At 42.7% G+C, this 9,609-nt stretch overlaps 1 pseudogene; it reads left to right on the top strand.

Moving 5' to 3' along the window:
• Positions 1-6,351: 6,351 nt before the first annotated feature.
• Positions 6,352-8,561, top strand: LOC123415180 (annotated as a pseudogene).
• Positions 8,562-9,609: the final 1,048 nt, after the last annotated feature.

Below are 9,609 nucleotides of genomic sequence, written 5' to 3'. Positions count from 1 at the left end.
CAACAACTTTGTCGAAGGAACCCGTGGATCGAATTTCCGGCAAAGAGGCGGGGGCGGAGTACGCAACTATGGTCGGAATAATTCTGGGCCGATATGGAAGGAAGTCACACAAGAGGACGGGGGGGAAGATGACACCCCGCCAACACAGCAAATAACGACGGAGGACAGGGAAGTAGCGCGAGCCAACAAGGCGGCTCGCAAAAAAGAAAAATTGACATGTTATAGGTGTGGGATACCCGGACACTTCGTAGTGGACTGTACCACGGATTTGTGTGATATCTGTCAAAAGCCTGGGCATATTGATGAGGCATGCCCATTACTTTTAGCTCCAAAGCCTGTCATGAACATATATGGGGTTTGCCATAGCAAACTGATGTTTTTTGAGACACCAGGTTCCACTTCAGTTCTAACTCCACCTCGCCTAGAGAGCTCAAGAACGGGTCTCGTCAAAGTTACGAATGGGGAGTTGACTGCTGAGCAAGTCTCTCAACAGATGAGAAGGCTTGTTTCGGAGGCATGCAATTGGGAACCAATAAGGGTGGAGCAACATACTTACCAAGTTGAGTTTCCTAGACGAGAGGATCTTCAACGTTTACTCACTTTCGGGGTAAGTAAGGTTAGTGGCAGCAAGTGTTTACTTGAATTTGAGGAATGTATTAAACCAGCACCGCAGGGTACTAGGTTGCAGAAGGTTTGGATCCGATTTACAGGTATTCCAGAAATTCTGCTTAATGACTTCCTTATCACATGGAGCCTTGGTTCGTTGATTGGGAAGACTGAGAAAGTAGATATGCCCTTTACACGCAAGAGGGGGATAGCCAGATTGCTTGTGATGGTGCTTGATGTTGACCAGATTCCTGATTTTGCTCCGTGGTCTTATGATGATGTGCATTATGATCTTGAGGTGGAGGTCGAGAAGATGCCACAAAATGAGCCAAATGATGATGATATCCTCATGGCAGATGGGGAGGATAGGGATAAAGATCATGAGGATGCGAATGATCAACATTCCGAGAAGTCAAGAGATAACAATAATCCTCATGCCTCTTCTAAGAAAGAGAAACTACTTATTGGGGGTGCATCTTCGGCATCAAAAGTTCCCATGGAGACATTACGTTTTGGTTCTTTTGATGTCCCAACTACACCATATAAGCTTGGCAGTGAGTTTGCGAAAAAGGCGGCGAATGAGCAAGCCCCTTCTGTTTCAATTCAAAGATCGGTCTCCACATCTAAGCTGGAAGAAGTCACGCATTTGATCACTAAGGAGAATAGAAAAACATCTTCCGCAGTACCGCTGGCTAGGAGGACTGAGCCACTGCATATGCCTGAGCATGATAACACGCAGCAAGCTTGCTGTCAAATTGCTCCGTCATCAACTACTGACAGGGAGGCGCATTCCATTATGAGGGACAGCAAGCAAGAGGCGAGTCGGCCTTCTAATCCTGTTTCTGCCCATATCCTCTCGAATAGTAAGCAGCAAATGACACTTTCGAACTATGATAACATTGTTGAAGGGACAAATTCTGACCAGCACTTTGACTCTATCCTAACAGGGAATACCCACAATGAGATTACTAATGATGATGTGATTTCATTTGGGGGGATCCCGGATCCTTCATCATGTGATAGACGTTTCAGTCAACGTATTCAGGAGAAGCCTGATGCTGATGATATGTCGATAGGTTGTGCCATGCGAGCTGCAAAAATTCGAGATGCTGAAACAACTTCAGGTTTGTCTATTGATCTGACTGCATCTATTTTAAAATTATCTGAATCTGAAATCTTGAATAATGCTAGTGAATTAGGAATCTCTATGGGTACATCTAGTAAAAATATAGCTAAGTCCATCAATGATATTCTTGATCTAGAAGTTGACAGAACCATAGAGTTTATCAAAAATCTAGCAGCGGTTAAACCTATGAATGATTCGGATATGAGTGAATTAGGAGGTGCTGGTCTTCAAACATTATGTGATAACATTTTTCGGATAGACGGGGAAGTAGACGAAGTGGATGATATGGGTTTGGAGGGGTATATGGCCCCTTCAGATGCCGACAAGCATTCACAATCTTTACATACTCATAATGATCTTAAAAGTAATCACGAAATAACTAGGAGGCCTTGGAAAAGGAAGGTGTATCCTGAATCAGTGGTTAGGAGGAGTGCGAGAGTTAAGCAAAAGAAAAAATTCCATGATGAATTATGAAAGGGATTTTTTGGAATAGCAGAGGTCTGGCGGACTTGGCTAAAAAAAGGTTCCTTAGAGAAGCATCGATACAATATAATCTGGATTTCATGGCATTACAAGAGACTGGGAGAGATAATTTCACAACCCAATTCTTAAATAATTTATCAGGAGGGGTTGATTTTGATTGGCATTGTTTACCACCAAGGGGTAGATCCGGTGGGATCTTACTTGGGGTTAAATGCGAAACGCTAGAAGTGATGAGTGTGGTCTATGGTGAGTTCGCCGTCAAATTTCGTGTAAGGTCGAAAGTTGATGGTTTTAAGTGGGCTCTAGTGGCAGTATATGGGGCGGCACAATTGGAGTTCAAACCCGATTTTCTAGCAGATCTAGTGAGAATCTGTGGAGATGAAACATTACCAATTATGGTGGGGGGAGACTTTAATATCATTCGAAGACAGAATGAAAAGAATAATGACAACTTTGACACAAGATGGTCAACGATGTTCAATATGGTTATTGAGAGTTTGAATCTAAGGGAGATTCATCTTTCTGGCAGACAGTACACTTGGGCAAACTCTTTGCCGATACCAACGTATGAAAAGTTGGATCGGGTCCTGACTAGTGTTGACTGGGAGCAAAAATACCCATTAGTTACGGTACAAGCATTACAGAGGGCAATCTCAGATCACGCGCCTCTTCTAGTTGACTCAGGGGAGGCCAATTATAGAGGCAACAAGAATGTATTTTCTTTCGAACTAAGCTGGTTTGAAAGAGAAGGGTTCATGGATTTAATTACAAAGGAATGGGGTACACACTTAGGTGGATCCACCCGTGTCGAAATTTGGCAAAACAAAATTAGAAATTTGCGCCGAGTTCTTAGAGGATGGGCGAAAAACCAAAGTGGTATTTATAAGAAAGAAAAAGAAAGACTAATAAACCTGATTGATGAACTTGACGTTAAGGCTGAGTCAACGCAGCTAAATTCTATTGATAGGAATATCAAAACAGATGCTGAGATTAGATTGCAAAAATTACTGAGAGAAGAGGAGATGAAATGGGCACTAAGAGCTAAGGTGATGAACGTGGTGCATGGGGATGATAATACTAAGTTCTTTCGCATGATTGCAAATGGCAAACATCGAAAGAAGATTATTACTCAGCTAGAGCAAGATGAGGGTACTATTATAGGACATGAAAATTTAAAGGTATATATCTCAGAATACTATAGGAGTCTTTTTGGTGCACCAGAGGAGAATATGATCTATCTGGATGAAACCAATGTTCAGGATATTCCTCAATTAAATGATCAGGAGAATGAGGTTCTATCCGCTAGATTCACAGAGCAAGAGGTGTATGACGCAATAGTACAAATGAAACACAATAAAGCATCGGGACCAGATGGGTTTCCTGCAGAATTTTACAAAAAGTGTTGGCATGTTATTAAGGGAGATCTAATGGCTATGTTTCATGACTTATTCAATGGTCGGTTAGAGCTGTTCCACCTTAACTTTGGAACAATAACGTTGTTGCCAAAAAAGGTGGACGCCATGCGTATCCAACAATTTAGACCTATCTGTTTACTAAATGTTAGTTTTAAGATTTTTACTAAGACAGCCACCAACAGATTAACAAAGATAGCTGATTCAGTTGTTCAACCAACACAGTCAGCGTTCATGCCTGGGCGACACATTTTGGAGGGTGTTGTTGTTCTGCATGAAACGCTTCATGAAATCCACACAAAGAAACTAGACGGAGTTATCTTTAAAGTGGATTTTGAAAAGGCTTATGATAAAGTTAAGTGGTCTTTTCTTCAACAAGCCTTACATATGAAAGGATTTAGTGAAAAGTGGAGACAGCAGGTTGACACTTTTATCCAGAAAGGGAGTGTCGGAGTTAAAGTTAATGATGACATTGCTAATTTTTTTCAAACACATAAGGGGTTAAGACAGGGGGATTCAATGTCCCCAATACTCTTTAATATAGTAGCAGACATGTTGACAATACTTATTGAAAGAGCCAAAGAGAAAGGACAAATAGGTGGTCTCATTCCACATCTGATAGATGAAGGTGTGTCCATTCTACAATATGCGGATGATACAATCATTTTTATGGAACATGATATGGAGAAAGCGAGGAATATGAAATTAATTTTATGTCTTTTTGAACAACTTTCGGGTTAAAAATAAATTTTAACAAAAGCGAACTCTTATGCTTTGGGAAGGCAAGAGAAGAGCAAAACGCTTATCGACAGCTATTTGGTTGTGAGATGGGTTCTCTACCTTTTAGCTATCTTGGGATTCCTATTCATCACAGACGGTTAACAATTAAAGAATGGAAATGTATTGAAGAAAGATTTGAAAAGAAACTAAGTTGCTGGAAGGGCAAGCTTATGTCATACAGAGGTAGATTGGTCTTAATAAACTCTGTTTTAACAAGTCTACCAATGTTTCTCTTGTCTTTTTTCGAGATACCGGTAGGGGTACGGAAAAGACTGGATTTTTATAGATCTCGTTTCTTTTGGCAAAATGATGAGAATAAGAAAAAATACAGATTAGCATGTTGGGATATGATTTGTAGACCCAAAGATCAGGGGGGTTTGGGAATTGAAAATTTAGAAGTAAAGAACAAATGTTTGCTGAGCAAATGGTTATATAGAATTTCCACAGAGACAGAGGGTATGTGGATTTAAATTTTGAGAAATAAGTATCTCACATCAAGAACTCTAGCTCAAGCTACAATTAGACCCAATGACTCACCTTTCTGGAAAGGGTTAATGAGGATAAAGAGTAATTTCTTTCAAAAGGGTGAAATTTGTTGTAGGGGATGGTACATTAACAAGATTTTGGGAAGATACTTGGCTTGGGGATTCACCACTTGCTTTACAATATCCCATGCTCTACAACATTGTGCAACGTAAGCAGGACTATGTGTCCACAGTCTTACAATCGATACCTATAAATATGCACTTCAGACGAGCACTAGTAGGCGCACGTTGGGAGGCATGGATGCATCTAGTAAGAAGGCTTATACAGGTACAACTATCTGATCATTCAGACAGCGTTAGATGGACTTTAACTGTCAATGGGGTTTTTTCAGTTAAATCCATGTACACACATCTGGTTAATTCAGGACCATTAGCTAGATCGTTGCATATTTGGGATATCAAAGTGCCGTTAAAGATTAAAATTTTTATGTGGTTTTTACACAAAGGTGTGGTATTAACCAAAGATAATTTAATTAAGCGTAGTTGGAGAGGTAGATCCAATTGTTGTTATTGTGATCAACATGAAACTATCAGACACTTGTTTTTGGACTGCCCCCTCGCAAAACTACTTTGGCGCACTATCCATATAACTTTTAACGTGATTCCACCTACGTCCATCAATTCAATGTTTACAACGTGGCTCAATGGAGTGGACGTTAAACTATCCAGACTTATTAGAATAGGGATTTGTGCTCTCTTGTGGGCTATATGGAATACCAGAAACGACATAATATTTAATGGTAAGAAATTCAACAATTTTTTGCAGGTCATTTGCCGAGCAACGTCCTGGATCCGTACGTGGTCATCACTCAGTCTTGCGGACAACAGGGAGCTTATGGCTACTGGGTGCAACCGGTGGGAGATGGTCGCACGGGTTATCTTCAACCGGTTTGGATGGTGTGCTAGTAATAGACTGGGTGTATAGGCATCGTGGTCTGCTATTAGTTACGCTGGATGTGCGTTTTTTCTTAAGAGTCTGTTTAGTTTCAGATCCATTTTATTTTCAGCCTTCAGGATTGCTTTGAACTATTTTGTTACTTTGGATGTTTAATAATATGGCTGCATGCATCGATTGATGCAGAGGCTGGGGGATCGTTTCCTCCTTTTCAAAAAAAAAAAAAATCTCCAATGAATGATATTTTCTTATTATCCATTTTTTGGTCCCTGTTATTTGTCATTTTCTCAAGGCACTGAATTCCATGTTAATATGACTAGGACAGGATTGGACCAGTACAGGATGCTATAGTAACGCAATTGGATTCTTCTGTTAACCAACAAGAGGTCACCGGTCAAGAACATCACCATCACTTAGATCAGCCAGTAGATGGTATGCATCCAACTTTAGTTGGCAGCTAGTTGGCATGTAATGTCCATTCTTTGGAGTTCTTTTTTTATTTTGGCAGCCACTCACTTATTTGGCCATTCATCTCTACTCGTCTGTGTGTCTGCCATGGCAATGCGCACTGCTCTCAAGATCTTAACTATCTCGTCTGTGCTTGTAGTTCTTGCTGCAGATCAGGTCGAAGGGCGGCATCATTTGCCTGATTGTCCTTCTTTCTCGTGTGGCCCTCTCAGAAATGTGTCATCTCCATTTCGTCAGGCAAGTGATCCACCTGGGTGTGGTTATCCATCTTACGAGCTAATTTGCAGTGGTACGAAGGCTTCAATTCACATCGACGATGCAACATACTATGTATCTTCCATCAACTACAGTAGTTCTTCCTTCTGGGTCGTCGATGCCGACATGGATTTATACAACAGCTGCCCTCTACCTCGGTGGAATCGGCCTCCGTTCAGATACCAGAACCACATGGAAGTCGAATTGGAACCCCTTTCATATAATAAGGCTTGCTTTCTTACATGCTCTCGGGAAGTAAAGGACAATGGTATGTACATGCCTGTTGCTTGCCTTAGCACAAATCATACTTATGTTTATGTCTTAACTGGTTATGGATCTTATTCAATGGAGTATCTCGAGCCTTCTTGTGGTTACTTGGCTAGAATTCCTCGGCCTTGGGACAGTCCAGGGCCGCTAGAAAATGCAAGTCATGCAGATGTTGTGAAATCCATGAGGATTGGATTTGCTGTTCGATTCCCTTTCAGATATGACATTGGCATGAGTAGAACAACCATCAAAGAGTGCCTAATAAGCCAGTTTCGGTGAGTTTTGCCTGTATAAGTGTCTTATCCCAAAACCGTTAAGCCCCTCTTTCATTCCTTCTATGTCTCGTTGGATGGTATTGCAGCGACTTATCGCAGGATTGTAGTGATGGCGTCAAGAGTTGTGTTCGGAAAATTCTTTTGGTCGATGGAGCTTTCTGGGAGTGCTCACTGTATGCAACTGGATATGATGATTATCCCTCAGAAATCATAGCATTAGTCTTCTTCTCTATGAAGTGGCTAGCTGGTAATTCCGAATGTTCTGATCTTAATTGCAGTTTCTTCATCATCACATCTACGCATGTGTGTACCCACCCACTAAAACTATATAAACTTGTTTATGCAGTGTTATGCAGGTTTGTGTTGGCACCACTGGCTGTGTTGATCTTCCTTGCGCACAAGTATTGGAAAACGAGGATCACAATTGATGCTGTCGAGAAGTTCCTCCGAATGCAACAAATGCTAGGTCCAATGAGGTATGCCTACACTGACATCACAGCAATCACAAGCCATTTCAGAGATAAGCTGGGTCAGGGAGGCTACGGGTCTGTGTTCAAGGGTGTGCTATTGCCAGGCAATGTTCATGTTGCTGTCAAGATGCTAGAGGGCAATCCTAACTGCAATGGAGAAGATTTCATCAATGAAGTCTCCACCATTGGTAGGATCCATCACGTTAACGTGGTGCGCCTCATGGGATTCTGCTCAGAGGAAATGAGGAGAGCACTGGTTTACGAGTACATGCCTCAAGGTTCTCTAGACAAGTACATCTTCTCATCCGGGAAGAGTTTTTCCTGGGACAAGCTCGCCAAGATAGCTTTGGGCATTGCAAGGGGGATCGACTACCTTCATCAGGGTTGTGACATGCAGATTCTGCACTTTGACATCAAGCCACACAACATCCTTCTCGACAACAATTTTGTCCCCAAAGTTGCTGATTTTGGTCTTGCGAAACTATACCCAAGGGACAACAGCTTTGTGCCATGGAGAGCCCTACGGGGAACAATTGGGTACATAGCTCCTAAGATGATATCTCGTAGCTTCGGCGCCATATCGAGCAAGTCTGATGTTTACAGCTTTGGGATGCTGCTGCTAGAGATGGCCGGAGGAAGAAGGAATGCTGATCCAAATGCGGCAAACACGAGCCAAGCGTACTATCCGTCGTGGGTGTATGACCGGCTAACTCAACAAGATCATGTGGGTGAGATATTTGCTCATGTTTATACTGAGATGCATGAGTTGGAGAGGAAGTTGTGCATTGTTGGACTATGGTGCATTCAAATGAGGTGTCAAGACCGACCGACAATGAATGATGTCATAGAGATGCTGGAAGGTGGCATCCATAGCTTGCAAATGCCTTCGAGGCCATTCTTCTGTGATGAAGGGCACATCCATGCCGAGGATACTTACCATTTGTCGTCCGAGCTGACTGAAATCTCCGAGGACATGAGTGCTTAGCTCATAAAAATATTGAAATGATGGTTGTATAGTTGTATCGAGTATGTAATTATAGGTGGAAACATGTAATAGCTAGCAGAGCAGCAGAACCTTTGTGCTGCTTTGTGTTTTCTTTTATTGCCCAAACCTTTGTGCTGGGACTCCAGTTTTCCTTGGATGTATTTCATGATGAAGCTGGTTGGTGTCGCCTAAAAAGTCCTCAAGCTAAGTGCTATTTTTGTATCAACGTATATTTTGATATTTCTTTTACCGAATACACGCTTGTCTAAATCCGATAGAATTGTCAGTTACAAGTTGGGAAGATATGGAGAGCCTCAAGTGCCGGATCTTTTAAGCAACGAGTTATTTGCGTAATAAAACTGAGACTATGTAATTTTCTAATCCTCCTTTTTAACTTTAAAGTGTTAGAGTATATATAATATAGTCATGTACCCTTTTGTATTTATCCCATTGTATAAGGGGTTCTCTGCATATAGTCCACATCTGTACATGTATATATATCGACCTATGGCCTCATGGGAATACAAGTTGCATATTCCTAACATGGTATTAGAGTTAGGTCAATTTTTTGCACGCTGCAACTCGTGCGATTGATCCGTCTCCTCACCCCGATCGAAGCCCGTTCTCGATCTCCTCCTCCTGCCCCGTTTCGCTCGCAACCTCTCCTCTCCCGCTCGAAGCTGCTCGTCCTGTCCGATTTGCTCGTCGGCCTGCTGCGTCCCGCCCGATCTGCTCGACCTGCGTCCCGCCCGATCTACTCGACCCGCTCCCGATCTGCTCGACCCGCTCAGCCTCCAGATCGAGCCACTCGGGATCCAGCGTCCCTGCTCGTCCCAATCTGCTCGACCCGCTCCCGATCTGCTCGACCCGCTCAGCCTCCAGATCGAGCCACTCGGGATCCAGCGTCCCTGCTCGTCCCAATCTGCTCGACCCGCTCAGCCTCCAGATTGAGCCACTCGGGATCCAGCGTCCCTGCTCGTCCCAATCTGCTCGACCCGCTCAGTCTCCAGATCGAGCCACTCGGGATCAAGCGTCCCTGCTC

Source organism: Hordeum vulgare, unplaced genomic scaffold (assembly GCF_904849725.1).
Source record: "Hordeum vulgare subsp. vulgare unplaced genomic scaffold, MorexV3_pseudomolecules_assembly, whole genome shotgun sequence".
Classification (NCBI taxonomy): Eukaryota; Viridiplantae; Streptophyta; class Magnoliopsida; order Poales; family Poaceae; genus Hordeum; species Hordeum vulgare.
The sequence above is the reverse complement of the archived record's forward strand: the minus strand, read 5'-3'. Positions and strand labels throughout refer to the sequence as shown.